General features: G+C 39.4%; 1 protein-coding gene across 1 annotated transcript in view; it reads left to right on the top strand.

Moving 5' to 3' along the window:
- Window positions 1–17939, top strand: part of ADAMTS18 (ADAM metallopeptidase with thrombospondin type 1 motif 18) — a 185420-nt gene that overhangs the window by 73862 nt on the left and 93619 nt on the right. Inside the window, exon 4 of the mRNA XM_014942567.1 lies at window positions 9638–9694. The gene's annotated coding sequence lies outside the window, so the exon portion shown is untranslated. The remainder of the gene's footprint in view (window positions 1–9637; window positions 9695–17939) is intronic.

Raw genomic sequence — 17939 nt, 5'->3', positions numbered from 1 at the left:
TCATTCTCTTGGATCTTTACCTAATGCATCTCACTAGGTAAAGGGATAAGGGAGTTGGCCTCGATTTTGCTTCTGTTCTCAGCAAAGAAGATATTGTGTAGCCCCAACCTGGTGCCAGTCAGAAAGTTGTGTAAGACAGAATAAGCAGCAGTTGATCACTTGCATTAGACCTTCAGGTTTACTTCCCTGTAATTCCTATCTGAAGGGTTTGTTTTGCTGAAATCCTACAATGGAAAGCAGCATGCTGGCATGTACGGTGCAGGGAATGTAGTAAATGTTGGGTGATGTACCAGGACATTTTGATGCTCTATGTTTGGCAGGACTAATGAGTGTAGTATACAGGCAGATCCTCACGTTAGGTCTGCTCCCAACTAATCTTTCTTACCTCATGCTTCAGCAGTTGTGGACTGATTGTGAGAGATGCATTTAGAAGCTTGTCACATAATCATACGGGATGGTAAAAGAATTCCTGAAGTACTTTCCTTCCCATGGGATGGCAACATCTGCAGTATAAAATGTTTTTAAGTGGGTTTCTGTCATGCTTTCCTCAAACTCTTCTTTTAAGGCTTCTGGCAAACAAAAAAGAAAAAAAAAAGTCCAAAATGGAAGATGATATTTATTTCCGTCCTCTCTCAAACTAGTAGGATGTTTGCAAAGGAGAGATGTAAATTACCTGAGATAAACACCAGTTTTAAGACAAAGTCCTACCAGGTGCTGTCCTGCCAGGTACTGCAGGGATGAAAAATGGACATAGCAGAACCCTCAGTGCTGTCTGTGAAAAGAATCTCATTTGAGACATTCTCTATAGATACAGAATGCGCTGAACTAAATCACTCAGCTAGGCATTTATAAGCAGAGTTGCATTTATTCCTTTCTTTTATTCTGCTCTGACAACTCCTGTAATGCCTTACTATTGAATACTTCCTTGTGAATACTTTACTGTTAACTTAAATCTATTGCACATCCTGTTCCAGAGATTATCTTGAGGGCATGTGGCTAAAATGGTTAAATTACTCACTATAAGAAATGACTGATTTTCCAAGGACTGAACAGTTACATAGTGTTGTAGGACAGGAGACATATGGCTGATGAGATTAGTGTGAGGAAATACACTTCTACTGCAATGTTTAAGGAGCTGAGAGCGGCCTTGGAGCAGCACTGGAGCAGCCTTTTTATTTCTGGGCAGTTTCACCAGCTCACTCACTAATAAGAATGAGTTAAGGTCCACCCTTTTTTGATCCACTAAACATAATAGAGATAAGAATGTAAATAGCTCTAAATAACACAAAATAATAAAAATAATATTTTGAAGATACTTGCTAGCTGCTGAGAAAATAAGGGAGCATACAAATAGTTTAAGCTTTAGATTCCCATTGATAAAATGAGCTCTCTCTACTTATAGTATGAACCACTGCTGCAAGTCATATGATTCTGTGTCACGTGTCCCTGGAAACTCAATTTCCATTAGTTTTAGAGCCTCGCATCTATTTCTGAGTCTTATAGTGATTGAACTAAACCACAGAATTAGTGTTTGCCTTGGAAATAGTTTTTGTAATTGTGTGAATGAAGAATCTCCGATCAGTGTTAAAAGAGTAACAGAGAACGTAACAGATTGTATTTCTGCCTTTCGTAGCAGGCAAAATTGTGAAGTTCAAAAGTCAGAGGACAGAGAGAGCTCCATGTATCATCTTTAAAAAAAGAATCTGATAATCTTGTGTTTGGCTCACGATGGCTTTAACAGCTGGGGTTGGCAGAGGCATCAGCATGGGGACTGCATACCTTGCGGTACCAGCACTTTGTTGCGTCCTTTCGCTGGGGTGGTGTTACTATAACAGTGTTATTTTAACCATAGCAGCTACACATGGAAGGTTGCCTGATGCCAGAATACTGTAAAGTGTAACAACGGGTCAAAGTACTTCTCTTCCATTATATATATTCCCAGGGTGGAGGCGAGGAGGAGAGCATAAACAAACGAAGGCTTGTACTCAGCAATATAGAGTTAGCGTAGCCTCCGAGAAGACAATGAGAGGCAGAGAAGGAGCCTGAGCACATGCTGTGCTGCTGTCCCAACCAACACTCAAGTCAGCTGGGGCAGGGAATACACAAAGCCTCTTTCTAAGTTGTTTAAGGTCTTTTTCATTGTAATACACCCCAATAAGCTGTCCTAGGCCTTGTGCTGCTGTCCAACAGAATAGACTAACTCTATATTAACTATTCAAACCAGCCAGAGCAAGCAGTTTAGAATACAAAAAAGGCTGCTAAAAGAAACATCAAAATGATAGAGTCCCCATGCAAAATACGCTGACTTTGTGGGCCAAGCGTAAGATCCTCTAACAATAAATAGAGCAAATAACAGATTGTAAATAACTGACTGAAAGGACAAAGCTGACTACAAATAAAATCACAACAATAAAAGAGAGACTGCTATAATTCTTCCCCCTGGCTTGTTTTCCACCTACTCTGCCACATAGAAGGAGAATCGATGTATGCACACCCTCTGCTTTGCTCCAGCACTGCACTTCCATGCACAAAGCAGCTGAAATGCAGATCGTATATATTTTGGTTCTGCTGGCAGCTCCTCACATCCCATCAAAGGCTAATAAGGCATTTTGGATGCTTCATCTCGTTTGTTATCTTCCTGATGGCATTATCATTCCAGTCAGAAAGGCACTGGATTCAGCCACCTCTGAGATCACCCATCACTTACAGCCGTGCCAGCAGGGAGAGCACATCCAGAAATACGCCACATAGAAGGAGAATCGATGTATGCACACCCTCTGCTTTGCTCCAGCACTGCACTTCCATGCACAAAGCAGCTGAAATGCAGATCGTATATATTTTGGTTCTGCTGGCAGCTCCTCACATCCCATCAAAGGCTAATAAGGCATTTTGGATGCTTCATCTCGTTTGTTATCTTCCTGATGGCATTATCATTCCAGTCAGAAAGGCACTGGATTCAGCCACCTCTGAGATCACCCATCACTTACAGCCGTGCCAGCAGGGAGAGCACATCCAGAAGTACGGTCCCCCCACAAGTTCTTCCTCCTGTTGCCGTCACCACGGTCATGCACACCTTTAGGGACTCTGTGTGCCATATTTTTATTGAAGGATTTAAATGAAAATTGACAGGGCAGCTACTTTTCTTTCCCAGTCCTTATTGTAAGGTTGGCCTTAGCACATGAGGAAGGGAAGTGCTCACCCAGTTATTTTACATGCTGCGCACACAGTCTGAGTTAAGTAGGCTTCAGCTGACGGCACGAAAACACTTGGATTTACACATCACTAATGCTCAGCTGCAGTATATGGGCCTTTTCCTCTGATAGCTTCTGCAGAGCAGTGCCCTGGAAGAGCACAAGATGACCACTCACAGACTAAAGCTGCCCACTGGAGGTTTGCCATGCCAAGATTTGGACTGTTCTTTTTCAGCGCTGGCATCCAGCCGAACTGCACAGCAGGCTTTAAAATAGTGTAGAAATTGGTACCAGTCTTCCTAAGATGCCATACCCATGAGATTATTTATTAAAAGATTTATATCTTGTTAATGATCTCAGAACCACCCACGGGTTGTTTTCCTTTAGAATCTGTACTTGTAAATTGATGATTAGGAAGTAACACAAGGGATTTGTTCCCGTGAAGCACTATTTTCTCTTTAATTAATACAGGAATTTCAGCAGAAGACATTCTTATCTCTGTCTCCTTAAAGGGAGAGTGAATCTTCATCCCAACATTAGTAAACTCTAAAAGTGTTTGGTCCGTATGTATTATTTTTGCAAGCATAGGTACTCCAGGTAGTTTGTTATTGATGTTCTTTGCTACTTGTCCCCAAAGGTTGCAGTGAGCTTCACAGATTTGGATAAAATAGAGCTCAAGGGCAAAAAAAAAGTGTCTGAGCAAAGAAAAAGGTTTGTGAGAGTGAGACTGTACAGCGAACCAGCTCGGTGTCCTGCTGCTTTTACATGGTACCCTCACTGTGGGGAAGGGAACTGTTAATTATGCCTTGAGGCTGATTAGAGAAGAATAGGAGGAGATCAATGCTCTGTGGATCCTGCTGTAAGGTAACCAACATGACCATTAGGCACCCTTCACAGCCAAAACCAGCGAGGAGGAGTATAGCAAGTAGGCAAATTCAGGTCAGAGGAGTGAGCGATACAAGCAATGTTCTAGATCAATGCAGATTTATAAAAGATCAGCCTCTGGTGAACTGAAGAGGACTCGTGCATTTTGCACGGTAGAAAATGATGAGAAATTAGTCTCCCTGGGTGCTGCAGTGAATTTTATTACTAAGGCTGTAGTTTTACCCCAACACAGGTGTGTGACAGAGCGTGCTCTACAGCCATGTTTTTCCAAACTATGTGGATTTGAAACCTGGCAGGATCACACAAGGACTCCTGTGGAAGACCTTGGCAAGGCAGTAAACGTGTGCCAAGTTCTCCTCCCAGGCACAAATCTAATGAGCTGTGCCTATCTTCAGGTGCTTAGTTTACACAGACTAAAATAAGCTTTTAGCCTGGAGAAGAAGTTGCTAAATAACTGACAGCTCAAAGAGATCTCTGAGGAGACACGTTGTGCCTACAGTAAAAGGGGCAGAGGATTCAAATATCAAGACAAATCAGTGCTTGTGTAGTGCAATATATGTGTGGTGAACTATATGTTTGGCAATTACGTCTATGGAGTTAGTAAAAGTGAGTGATTTAAACCAAAGTTTTGGAGGTGGTAATGCTGTGTTCCTCATTTTCTGGGTATCCAACTTGAGACATCTAAGCTAATGTTTCTGCTTTGCAGATGTGGCAAGGTCTCTATTGCACTGACATCTGTTCCGAGTGGAAATGTGCTATACATTGTAGTTGCTTTAAAAAGTTAAGCCCTATGTTCTTAAACCAGGCAACCAAAACAAGATAGCACATTTGGCAATTATGGAGGACTCACGCATCTGATGAGGTGCAGCAGGGACTGCAGGAGGTTATGCAGTGAGGGAGGGGAACAAAATAAAACACTCAATAGCAGTAATGAGCATTGCCTGTTCCTGTGCAAGGCATATGTATAATGAGAGTCTGTACCATAATATATATGTACGCATGCAAGCCAAATTAGTATCACATAGGCACTTATAGACAAAACCTTAATTCTGGTACCTCCTGGTTGTTGAATCCTTACTTCACAAACAATGTCCTTTTGTGTATAGGTTTTGGGAGACTCGACATGGTTAGTTTGCGCTGCAGAACTCCCCAACGGTAGGAGCTGGTTACATTAGGCACTGGGCAAACCTATACAAAGGGATGCTCCCAGACCAGATTTTACAATTGAAATATAACAAAGTACTTGATGGGTGGATATAAAAAGCCTGTGAGAGGTGCAGAGAGAAAAACATGTCTCTGAGATGTTACAGTGATCTCTCCTGTCCCGTATCAAACCTAAAACACAGCATTTAATTAATAGTGGTGGAAGATGTTCATAGATTTTCAGATACAGTTTTGCACTGACACTGAATAGGTTAAAGATCCTTTAATCATGACAAGACAGCATCCCTTTCTCCAGTGATACTTTCTTTAATAAAAACTATTTGTATTGTATTAAAAAAAAACAAATCAACTCATACTAGTTCACTGGAAGCAGGCAGAAATGTACCATAGGGTGCCTGCTACAGGAGGGCTCTGAGCCTGGAGCCACCCAAAAATTCAATAGAAGTGTCCTACTAGTAACTTTGAAACCAAAGAATCTTGAGACCTTCTTAAGTTTCCCTGTGAAATCCTGTTGTGCTTTTCCTGACCAACCAAAACAACAAAGTACAAGTCAAAGAGCTGCAGGAAAACCTGGTACAAGTTGAGAAATAAAAATTCCAATGTTGGTGGGCTTCAGAGCTGGAGACTAGTGTGAACTCTGTGAAAATCTAACAAAGCAACCCCCTAACGTTCATATAGGACATGTAAACAGAGAGCCGTGTCTGCAGCAACCAGACTGGGTTTCTTTTGTGGGGCTGTTACTGCTGTGGCCAGATGCAACGTATCTTTGTCTTTCCTCGGCCGTACTTCTGTCAGAATTAAGTGCAAGCAGAATTAAACTCAGCTTCGGAGAGGTGATTGACAGGGCTGCATCCAGGCTGCTTTCTCATCCTACTTACCTTTGTTAGCAAAAGAAGAAATAAAAAATAATCAAGATCTTTATTACTCCTTTCCCCCTAATCCTTCTCACTGCAGCTTTATGTCTCTTCAGCAAAAAGTTGGTCTTTTAAAGCAAAATTTAAAATGTGCACCTGAAAAAAGAGCAGAGCAAACCCACACAGATCCTGGATGTTAAAAATATACTCATCTCTAAACTGTGCATTCCTCATGGATCAAATACATACTCCCTTGCTGAGGTCTGCTTATCTTGTACTGTTTCGTGAGATATCTTTGGATGGAATGAGCTGATATAAATGATATCTCAGAGGAGCAAATGAAGGAACTAAGATCCTGATCATGTTCTGCTGCAAGACAACTAGTGAGCTGGAACCTTAATGAAGATCCTTAAAAAGCGAGCGATACTTAAAGAGTATGGCTTAGGAGGGGTCAGGTTGAATATCTCCAGATTCTCAGGGATCTGCTAGAGGAGATCAACATGCTTTGCTGCTGCTTCCCTGATAGCTCAGAATAACTGAGGCCTCTTGCAATATTCTCCTGCTACTCTCAGAACTCCACTTTTAAGCAGTCCCACAGTATGGTGTCATTCTGAAGAAGAGTCATATTGGGCCAGAATGGCATCTCATGGTGACCTATGAAAGCTCAGGCCTGCAGCAGATTTGCCACAAGGCACAGGTGAGACAATTTGTACACTGTGAACATTAAATAATAAGAAAACAATGCCTGTAAAATGCAGGAATTTCACTCCTCACAGAATGGAGCATTGCTTGAGTCTTGGTAATACCAAACCCCTGGATGTGGAGGTGGTGACTAATGTACTTAATGCTCAGCAGGTCACCTCTGGAACAGCTTGAAAATGGAAGTACGTTAAGGAAGGGTGTTACACTGCTTTCTTTCACCATCTTCCTCTGGAGGAACATTCCCTTATCCTGAAAGCCTTGAGTGATCTGTAAGATAAAACAGCTGGCAAAAGTATGTGGAAAAGCAACACGCTGCTACTGAAGCTTCTGCAAGCACTGGAGAAGTGTGGGAAGGAAAACCTCCCCCTGCCCCCCTGCCTGCGTGGGCAGGAGATCGGCAAAGACAAAGCCGGTGCTCGCAGGCAACCTGTGTCGCAACGGACCAACCTGTGCGCTTTGTACTGATTCAGTAGGTTTGCTGACATTGTGTAATAGCCTTAGTGTGGCAGTAAAACACTTCAGTTTTCCAACTTTGCATCCGCTGAGGCTTTTAAAAGTCTTGTGAATTTATCTCTAGTCATTTGCAGGGACATTTTAATGGAGAAAGAGACATCATTATAGATTTCTTTACCTCAAACAATAGGGAAGCAGGGTACCCACTGGCAAAAAACAAAGCCAGAAACAAGAGAAAAATTCCCTAGGGGACCAGGATAATAGAGTTCTGCCTAGAGATAATATTTTTTATTTAAAGTTTTTATTGTCTAGATTTTCCAACTGAGGCTTCTGCTGTGTGAGAATGGACTGCATATTTTGTATGTTTGGGTTTTTGCTGTCGTTTTCCCAGGGCTGTTTGGCGTCCTGAAGGAAGATGCAAACTACAGATGGTGCCCAAAGCAAGGAAATGTGTAGCTTGGAGTGTGACACAATCGGTGAAAGCCTCCTTGTCTGCTCCTGTGGGCCAGGGGAGCAATGCAAAGTAGAAAGACTCTTTGCTCCTATTACATTTTATCAAACTATTTGCTGAAACACTGTTCATTTTCCTTTCCTTTCTCTCCGTCGCCCACCCAAAAAATCTAAACATTTAAAAGCCCAGTTTGAGCAGTGGAATGTGTGGTACATTCTTGTCCTGCCTGATGGGACAATGTCAGTGCCGTGGGGGATTGCTGAGGTAATTCTTTATTGACCCTGAGTGATTCCAGGAACCTATTGTATAAAATTCCAATGAACTGTATTGTGTCAAAACTATGCTTAATTTAATATCTAATTTAATTAACTTTTGTGTTCCCTGGGCTGACAAATGCTAACGTGGAAAGACACATCCCAGGTTATAGCCAATGCCGTTCATGGGTTCCACTTGCTCTTTGGTGCCTTAAGCTGTTTTTAAACTATTATTTTGGGTTTGGATTTAAGAGTTTTTACATGCAATTAGAGCTCACTTTCAAGCAGCAAAAGCAAATTAAAAAAAAAAAGTGGTTTCTCATATTATTAAAAAAAAATAAGTTAGTCTATCATACTGGGATTTTTTTTTTTCTTTTGCTTTCTTTTGTCAAAAAAAAGTGTATTGTCTAGATGAAGTCATCATAATTCTAGTAAATAAAGGGGGACTAGTTCTTGCATATGCAATCCCACACTGCGGCATCTGCCATCTCTTCGGTGCTAAGTTCATTTACTGCAACAAAACAAACAGAGCTGATTGGAACATAAATGTCTTATCTTGTAAAAATATTAAGCTTGTGTAGAAAAGAAACACCTTGGATCAAGATGGAAACACAGGTGGTTAGTTATTTTGAAGAAACTAAATTCTGAAAAATGCAATGAGTTTTCTCCAAAAGTTGTTTCAAAATTTTAAATAAAATCAAATATTTCTAAGGTGAGGCATACCCAAATGGAACATTCAGACACTTTTGAACTCAGTTGTTTCTATTTCATTAAAGAATTTTTTGGAACAGACGAAATAGTCACTGAGGTATCGTCACAAACCCCTTTCAGAACCCTTTGTCCTAAAATCATACAGTCTATACCATTATGCAAAGCATAAAAAATAAGCACCAGCTTATTTTTTTCTTCATCAGCTGTAGGAGCAGTGGGTTATGGCTAAAACAGGTGAAACCGGTCGTGTGATGTGATCCAAGCATAAATATTTTTAAAAATTTATACATTCAACTTTAGAAACAGTTGAAGCTGTATAATATTGCTTGTTTATGATCTAACACCTATGTGATAGCAATGCAATGGAAGAGGAATTGAGTGATTTAAGTGCAGTCAGAACATGGGGTTGCTGATGTAGCAATGTCATTCGCATATCTTGAAGATGTACAACTTCTGGAATACAAGTAATCGAATTTGCTAGATAATTTAATTCAGATGTTTTGTGGTTACTGGAAAACAAACAAAGACCACAAACAGAGAGAGAGGACTAAATATCCTCTAATGATTTATTAGGAAAACTTTCAGCCTACGTAAGTGGTCCTATAAAATTGACTTAATAACTGAGATACGGAACACAGTAAAACCAGACATTTTTGTCTTACAGTTCAGTGTAACCATATCCTACAGCAACATTCTGAAAACTCAAGCAGATGTTCTTTAAATAAATTGTTTCGTGAAACATGTTGCTCCTTTCTTTTGAGAGGAAATGTCCTTTTGGTTTGGGCTGTATTGGAGATACTTTACTGATTTCAATGGATGGCAGAGAGAAAACTACAACCATATTGATTAAAGCAGACATTTTTAGTTCAAAAGCAATAATAATAATAGAGCTGAAGACTTTAGTAAGATGAAAATTTATTCCTTGGTAAAGCTCCAAGTGCGAGAACAGTAAAATGTTTGTTCTTTCTTTAGGGCGATGCGATGCGTGATCCCGACCCACAGTCAGCGTGATTGACAGCAGGCTGCAAGGTGAGTCTAAGGAACACAAGTGTGTGTTCTGAGCATTCCTCCCATTGCTAATACGGCCTGGGTTCCCTGACAGATAGTTTGGTGTGTTTGTCTTGAGACCACAGATGGAAAGATGGAGACTTGTTTCTCTAGATATTATCAGGGTACTGCGTTACAGCAAGGGACTATGTACGAGCCTAATCTAACGAGTGTGTGAGTGGACAGAAAAGACCCCTACTGATTTCAGTGGCCTCTGGTGATTTAGTAAAGGATCAATGCCCTTTCAAACAGAGTAAAAGTAACAGCATACTGTAGCCTGGGTGAAAGGAATGATGTAGTATTGACAACAGTTCCCTTGGTCAGGGAGCTTCTCTTTCCATGGCTGTTAAGGACAACTCTATTTTACAGTAAGAACGTCACGAATAGACCGTTAAAGTATTTTATATGCTTGTAGGTTGCAACAATAGATCCACTCAACACCATTCCTTGCCTCCAGTGTTTTTTGAAAATCCTGTGTGGGCAGGTGGATTTCAGGCTTTGTCAGCCAGCTGGGTAGGAAGTCAGTTTTCAAAAACCTGTTGTTTTTTTTTTACTGAAAAAGTGCAATTTTCAAAACCTTCTATGCTAAACCTAAAGCTGCAAAGTGGCCTGCGTAAAGCTCTTGGAGTTTAATGGGGATTTTGATTTAAGAAATTAATCAGCTATTCAGATCCTTAAAGATTGTGGTGTGCTGAGATGAACAAGTAATTACTTAAGCAATCAACTCTCTCTCAACTGATTTGTTATCCTAATGTTCAGCTTTCTTGAGAAGGCCTCTTCTGTGACATGTCCTTTGGGAATGGACTGTCTTTTGGGTCCCTCAGACGGCACATGGCAGTATTGTGATCATACAGTAGAGTAGATGGTAACATTAATCAGTATTACTAAAGTATCCTCTGCTAGACTGGAAATATGGGGAGTGCTCATTTACTTGTCAAAAGATGACATTCACTATTATTATTATTATTAAGCAGATCATAAATATTAGTAATTCTGTGTCAGGTTCTCTGTAAAACAGAGTTGATATTTATCAACAAGAAAACTCAGTGTGTCGATGTATATAAGATAAAGTGACAGATGAGAGCTATGTTGTCAGAAATGTGTTTTCCTTATACAATAACAATCACTTAATTAGTACTTCAAACACACATATCTCATTTTTCAATATATGCTACTGTTTATGTATCTGCGCATGTCCCCAGATGCACCTCTATATCCTCTTCATGTATTAGTCCTTTAAATTGACTGTCAGTTCTTGCTGGTAATTTCTTTTGGCATTGGGACTGTTTCTTGTCTATAAGTGTTCAAGTGTGCAAATTTCCATTTGATTTTAATTATTGAGAAAGCACAAAGATGGCTTAGAGCACTAACCTGCTTTATATAGAGGCTGAAATCAAATAAAGCAATAGAAAAACATTTTACACCCTTCTCTGAAACACAGCAGCTGCAGTTACAGAGCAGCAGCCACAGCATGTTGAAATTAGTTTCTCTGACCTTTGGTATTACCAATTTTCAGAACAAGTGAAGTCCACTCTGGTGCAGAAGGTGATGAAACTCCTGTTTCTCTGCATGAACTGGTTCTGTGTGGAAAGCACCAGTATAACAGCATTACAAGAGGGTCAGTGCATTATTTTGACCCGGCAGAGAAAAGGTGCTCATGGCACCAGCAATCAGCAAGGGGTTGGACCGGAGAGGAGACCACACATAGGGTGTGTGAACACACAGATTAATTGGCCTTAAAATATTGTGTAGGGGGCACAGAGAAGCTGTGGTTAAAATTCCCAGCGTGCTGGTTCACATCATGTCTCTCAGTGGGAACATGTGGCTGTAGCGTTCAACAAGTTTTGCCTGCACATTCCTTTCATTATTCCGATGTACAATCTCCAGTTTGCTTATGCTTGATATGATTTCCCTCTGTATCTCTGATTGGAGTAAATAAGCTGAAACCCTTTGCCATACAGCAAAATAACAGCCATTTATGTTCTCTTCATTATTTATTGCCATTCATTTCTGCCTCAGGGATATTCTATATTTGGTAGCTGATAGATTTAGAAAGATCTAGGAAACCTGTTTGGTGATGTCTCTGAGCCACATGTCTGTAGGATGTAGGAGCATAAACATGGCGTGAATATAAAAATAGAGAGTTTCACTGGAAACAACTGTTCTAGTAGGTGTAAAAGGATGTAAGTAAATTGCCATCAGGCACTAAGGCTGCCCCTGGCAAGCTGCTGGAAATATGGCAAGAAAGAAGCATCTATCAAACTCGGAATTCTTATAATGAAGGTACTTCATAGAAGTATTGGTATTTGCTTTTTACTTGGGAGATGAATAGAAATTACTTGCTTGAGTTCATCAGGAATGCATGTTATAAATGATGTAGCAAACACCTGCGTCTCTGCTCATTTTTGCAGTCATATATATTTTAATTGAGCTTTTCATAAATGGGGCCTTTTCTAGAGGAAAAAAAAATTCCAGAGACTTTTTTTTTTTTTTAAGTAGATGCAGAAATTCAAGTGAAGAGAATTTCAAAGAACCCCCCAATTCTTGTATGTAATATGATTGATAAATGGTAAATTTGTATTCGGTCTTTTGAAAATAACTTGTGAGAAAAAGTTCAGAAAGCTCAAAAGCCCCTAAAATTCTTTCCTCTAGAAACAATTCAGACTGTTTGGGGGAGTTGTTTATTTAATCATCAGCATCAGACATCTCTTTTATGTGTTTGGCATATTGTTACCCCTTTTTTTTCCATTTTGATTTGATTAATTAGACCACAATGAAGACATTGGAATAAAATGGACTGGTTACTTCTTCCTTTGTTTGAAAAATAAACATTTGGTTTGAGATCACATTTTTCCACTTGAGTGCATGAGAATATACTTTCATGGGGTTTGAATTTTTGAAGATTTATTTGCAAAATGTCAAACATGTTTCTGTTTAGCTTGCTTTATTTGCAGTTATATTTCTTTTTTATTAATCTATATTATTTAAACCATGTTCATATTCATTGAAATATACTGTTTAGCAACTTTCAACTACTGAGCCCTCTGTTAATAGGATGATGAGAAACTTGTCAAGTTCATAAGGAAAAAAGAAAGAAGGAACATACTCCTTTTTTTTGCAGCAATTTTAAATCTTTTCCCCTCACGACACACAACTTGTACAATCATTAAAGAGTTCTGTGACACAACCATGTGAAATTATGAAAATATATGGGGTGAGAGTATTACAAAGTGATGACAGCTGATTCTTAATTTCGTCATTCATTTTATTTCTCGTCTTTATGAACGGCTTGAGATAAGCTGATTTTGTGGTTGGTATATTCATAGTTAACATGTTGCTATATTTCTTGAGACATATGTACTCTGCAAAACATTTTAACCAGTGGAAGCGCCTGTCTGAACTAAATGAAATAAGGATAATTTAGAACATGCTGAACCCATGTAGAAATCCCCCTTCCCCCTCTTCTGCATCTGCATAAGGAATGAGCCATGAGTCAAACCAGGAGAACAAGTTTGACAGTGCTCCACTTGCAGACCCACTGAATAAAATGGAGAAAGATGGACTGAAATAAGGAAAAAAAAACCAGCTACAAACAAAAGTTTAGATTGTTTAGCTGTTTTGTCTAGTCTGTGACTCAGGCTAATTCAAAGAGCCAGAGAGGAAGAAAAGGAAGAGCCTCACTAGTGTCCTTTGACATGAGATTTGCACTCCACATTAAAGTAACAACTTCAGTATTTGTTGATAACCAAAGTGAGGGGTAGTTTTCCAAGGCCTCATTTCAAAGTGTTGTCTGCTTGCTAGATTGCACCTTATTGTTCAATGACAACCTGTGATCAAATACTGAAATAACAGTTGAGAATGGGCCTGAAGTCAGTTGTCCGTTGTTAGAATGTCTTTCTATTTTAAGATTTTTTATGTCTTTTATGGTATGTAGCGTTTCCACATTAACATTTTAATACTTAACTTTCTATCTCTGTAGGTTAATCTTATTCTTATATCCTTCAGCCTTTCATGACATTACAGTTATCTGATAAATGCACAGTTCTCTCTTTTCTTTGAAGTAGTGAATTATTATACAGTATGGACTAGATTATCCATAGATTATTTCCCATGCAACACAAATCATGAGATTCTCAAGAGCCTGAGCAAACACTCTACATCAAGCTGCAAGGTCTAGTTCAGTACTTGCTCCAAGATTATGGGACTGAATTTTCCTTGGCTGGTTTTAAGAATTATCTCTACCCTGTAGTTCTGCGTGTGGCTCCTATTACTTGTTTCCTCATAGGGAATCATCAAACTGTGATATTTATAGGGGTTGCAGTGGAAATAGTTTGGAAGCAAATAGCAATTCTTCCACTGCACTCCTCAATCCCCTGTTTGGGGAAAATACTCTCTCTTCATTGTGCATGATTGTTCAGGTTACCTTAATGGCTACCTCCAGTGGACTGATCTTCTCTTCTTGTGCTGGACAATAGAAGCTTAGAATTTAGAAGCTTATGGTCCATGCCCAGTTCCTAATAACTTTTTCCACTCCACAGATAGTTGGATGGTGCCCTTAGGAAATGTGTGATTCAGTCATTCCAATTCTCTTTTAATTATTAATTTCTACTGTTCGTTTATATTTCATTGAACTGCAGAAAATCTCCAGTCATCACAGTGCCACTTCCATCTCTTAACAGCCTGAAATATTTATTAAACTCATTAAGCTCCAGTCTCAGTAGCTAATTACAACAAACGTATGTTTATGGAAACAAATCTAGCCATGAAGATTAAATTTAAATGAGTGCTAAAAACTTCTTGCCTTTGGAGATTTTTGTTTTTCCTCTTTTTAATTTGTCATGCTGATTTGTAAAGCTTCCTAGTTATTCTGATAACATTAGCAGTGTTGATAATAACAGACACTGTTTGTCTTGGAGAAGTGCCAATATTCTAAGTACGTATCTAATTTGTCCAGACAGTTTTAAAGTCTCTTGAATTTAAATTATAAATTTAACCTGAATAGTTACAACAGCTAATTACAGATTAAAATTTGGAATGAGAATTTTTAAAACAAAATGAACTACCAGAGTTTCTTTGAAGTTAAGGGCACTAAACAACTTCTGCCCCTTTTGTATAATACCCATGTATTCAAGCAAGGCTCTCAGAGCATTGGGCATGTGGACTTGATGCTATTTACAGGTTCCAATAGACCTTGTGTAGTTGATTTTGAGGCCACCGCTAGACCTAAACCTGTGTGTGTATATTAGTGGGGTAGAAGAACACTTTGCCATTGCTGTAGGCTCTTGTGGAACACCATCTAAGTTAGACCTTCTCTGAGGGATCCTCTGGAGGGCCATCTTCCTCTCCAGGAACTATAGATAGGCTGCTGGGATGAGCTCTTTAGGTTGTGATAGGTGGCATTCTAGAGTAGCCTTCAATCTTAGTGGGTGTTCTGGAGTGGTCTTCAATCTTGCAGTGTCTTCCACAACAAAATGCTCCATAAAGTATTTTTTCAGCAAAGTCTTCCTGTGAAGATAGAAATATGTGTCTATGCTGCCATAGCAATTGTGTCAGCTTCTTGAATACTAACTCTTACTCGCTAAGAGTAATTACCTTCATTTTTACTTAGGAGCCTTTCTGGAAGCTGTCCCCAAACATATTGATGTGCCTGCACAGTGACTCCCCAGGAAGCACTGGGATAATTCTGTGTATGTAGGCTGTACAAAGCTCTCTGTGAGAGCACCCTCCTCTCTCCTTCAGCAGAGAGAGAGCAAGCTCTTTCCCTCAAGAAACTCTGGCCATAGGATTTATTGGGTATTATAGTTTGTTTATGGGTATAGACAATATGAGACATCCAGATTGGATTAAAAAGCCTCTTGGATTGCTTTATATTCCCTAGGAAAAAAAATGCTATTGATGCACATTGCTCCAGTTCTGTTGATTTGTTACACTCTGAGCTGGCCTGAAATTCTGTCTAGCAATAGGTTTCAGCAAAACGTGGCTTCTGTCAAGCTATACCAGTTCACACCGGCAGAGATTTTTGGGAGAATCTGACCCTCTGTTCACAGCGAGGAGCCTGTGAAGTTTCACTGATGCCTGTTAGTAAACTGATACTCAGTTTTACTACAAATACATTTGCTGAGAAGTGATGTGAAATTCAGAGCACTGTGTAAGAGTTGTCAGTTAGTGGGTTAACAGAACATGAGTCAGGAATATTCTCTTCTGAATGAGAAAGGTAGCACAGGAATTTTTTATCATTTACAAACTTCCGCTTCAGTTTTGACAGAGTGAAGGATCTGGAGCACGTACAGAACTGAGCCCATCATGACTTGGTCATAGTGGGACTGTAATGTCACACTTCAGTGATATAACACTGGGTGTTACAGAATTTCCATGTTTCAGAGTTAAATAGCAGCTTGAAAAATCTAAAAAGCTGAGCTATAAAAGATAGCAGCAGATCTGACAAAACAAGGTCTAAAGAAATAGAAGTTATATGTTGAAACAGTAGTTTTAAATAGCATTGTTCAGCTTGAGAGTCAAAAGGTGGAAGCTAGAGATTCTTAAAAAGACAAAAGGTCTCCCATGCAATCACCCTTGCAATGGAAGTATTGATTGATTTTTTAATACAGCTCTTTCCTTCTTGATTTATATGTCAATGAATTTGACTTCTACTTTTTATATAAATTGAGTTTTTATATAAATTTATATTTAAAAAGTGCCCTGGAAGGAACTACAGAAGAGTGTGTAACCTGGGGATGGTGTGCGAGGCTCACTGCTGACATCTGCTGCATGGAATTTCAGGTTTACTGGCAAAGGGAGTTTGTCTTGACTTGCTTCTTGGCTGCAGTGGAGCCAGGATATAAAATGTTACGGTGGTGTAGAACAAAATTCCTTTATGCACATATTAGGTCTAGCATATCCTTCGGATGTGCACAGCAAGTTCCACCATTTTCACGCTGACTGCTTTTCAGGCCAGAGCATGCAGAGGGACGGGATGCAAATGTCACCAGATAAGTGCTTCTGGGTTTGTGATTGCCTGAGTCCTACCCTTTGAATTTAGAATTTAGAAAAATTGCTTAGCATAATTTTCATATTGTTTTCAAAAATATTTGTGGGTATGCTTTGAGTTAGGTTACTCAGACAGATAAGCTTGGAGTTGAACATGGAGTGTCCCTCTGGCGTTTACACTGTAATGAGACAGATTTTAAGGAAAAAGTAGCCCTATTTTTTTTTTAGCCAAAGAAATAGGAGTCAGATAGATATCATAGCTTGATGAACATCAGTGTACGTTGCCAAATAAGATTAGATTTTGTCTTAAAATGTTCCTGTAAATGCCAGTCAATAAGTATGTGCAGAACTTGGGTCATGGTACAGTGACATTAGACAGGGCTCAGGGAAGGAGCACACAGCCAGCGCAGCTTTTTGACATGTGCTTGTTCAGCCACACTAGATGGCTTAATGGTACATTGCTGAGGGTAAAATTACTTCATTATTTGGCTTTCCAGTTTTATAGTCTGAGGCAGAGCCCTATTTTTTTTTTATCCAAAGAAATAGGAGTCAGATAAGATATCATAGCTTGATAAACATCAGTGTACATTGCCAAATAAGATCAGATTTTGTCTTAAAATGTTCCTGTAAATGCCAGTCAATAAGTATGTGCAGAACTTGGGTCATGGTACAGTGACATTAGACAGGGCTCAGGGAAGGAGCACACAGCCAGCGCAGCTTTTTGACATGTGCTTGTTCAGCCACACTAGATGGCTTAATGGTACATTGCTGAGGGTAAAATTACTTCATTATTTGGCTTTCCAGTTTTATAGTCTGAGGCAGGGACTGTGTGGATGTACAGTAAGTGTACATTCTGGAGTTCCAAACATTCCAGTCACTCGGAATATGAAGGACTGTCTTTCCCCATCTGAAGACTGCAGAGCCTGTTCAAACTACAAATGCATTGAAGTGTGTTTCCAGAAGTGCTTAAAACCCTTAAAATCTATGATTAAGGTCAAGATTTTTAATGCATATGAATCAAACACATCTATTAGGCTGGAAAAAAAAAGGCTTACTGGATTTTTAATGTTCCAAGATGTATCTTTCCCTCTTGAACACCAGCACTTATTTCTGTCCCTCTTTAGACAAGAGTGGACAATGACATATTTTTCTAATCTCTCTCTACTGAGCATTCAGGGCAATAAAATGGAATTCTCCATTTCAAGTATCTACGGATTCATTTCTTCTTTTTTTTTTTTTT

Source organism: Calidris pugnax, unplaced genomic scaffold (genome assembly GCF_001431845.1).
Source record: "Calidris pugnax isolate Ruff unplaced genomic scaffold, ASM143184v1 scaffold28, whole genome shotgun sequence".
NCBI classification, from domain to species: Eukaryota; Metazoa; Chordata; class Aves; order Charadriiformes; family Scolopacidae; genus Calidris; species Calidris pugnax.
The sequence above is the reverse complement of the archived record's forward strand: the minus strand, read 5'-3'. Positions and strand labels throughout refer to the sequence as shown.